Here is a 1,000-nt window from a genome sequence, read left to right on the forward strand (position 1 = left end):
TCAAACTAATGTGAGAGTTTGTGTAGAAAGATTTATACAAATACCTCAAACAGCACTTAATATGAATGAATTTAGAATGATGGTTCATAATGTTGATCCTAAATGTTTCTGATAAGGCTTAGAATGATGATGGTTGTCATTTTTGTCTTGATGTCTGTAAATATGCTTTTTCTTGCAGAATGATGGCTTGGAACGTGAAAGCAGTGGCATATATTTTGAAGCTTCCATGAAGTTCCTTCATGTCGCTTTTCTCATGGAGCCTCCAAATTCTGAGATTGAGAGACAAGGGGATTTTATTCCATCATTGCAAATGCTGACAATGTACGTCGATACTGCCAGATTATGCGAGTAAGTCATAAAATTTTGAAATTGCTCTTTTTTTTTGCATCTAATTTTGTTGAATAAATTTAAGCAAGGGCTTGTTAAAGTATAAAATTTCTTCTTGGAATTCCTTATAAAATAATTATATAGGGAAGCTCCCAATAATCATTAGGCACTTGTTCCTGGTTGCAAGAAAAGAATTCCACACAAGTATCTACCGACGTTCATTTCTTATTGTTGGTTTAGACTAGTTCATGTAAATACACAATTTTTTATACAAACGAGTCCATGTTCTTTATGGGCACTTTCTTATTAGATTTCTTAAAGGCCTGACAAGAACTAATTGGCATTTTAACTTTGGAGGGGAAGGAGATCACCAACATTCTACTTCTGTTTCTCTTAATAAAAAAATACATGCAAATGGATCTATTCTGAATTCCTATTTAGCAATAGATATTTTTACGATGATTCTATGGGAGCCTTTCAGTTTGGGCATCCAGTTGGCGTGGTAGTTTTTAGCAGTGTTTTATGCTGACATTTTAGTGCATATTGAAAGAAATGCAGATGTTGCTTGCATAGGCTGTACCGTTAATTTGTGTTGACATTGTATGATAGTAGAGTAATTCATCGTGTTTAAACATTTCATGTTATTTTTGTTTTACATCACGTCCTTTATTTT

This window comes from Phalaenopsis equestris, unplaced genomic scaffold (assembly GCF_001263595.1).
Source record: "Phalaenopsis equestris unplaced genomic scaffold, ASM126359v1 Scaffold000002, whole genome shotgun sequence".
Taxonomy (NCBI): domain Eukaryota; kingdom Viridiplantae; phylum Streptophyta; class Magnoliopsida; order Asparagales; family Orchidaceae; genus Phalaenopsis; species Phalaenopsis equestris.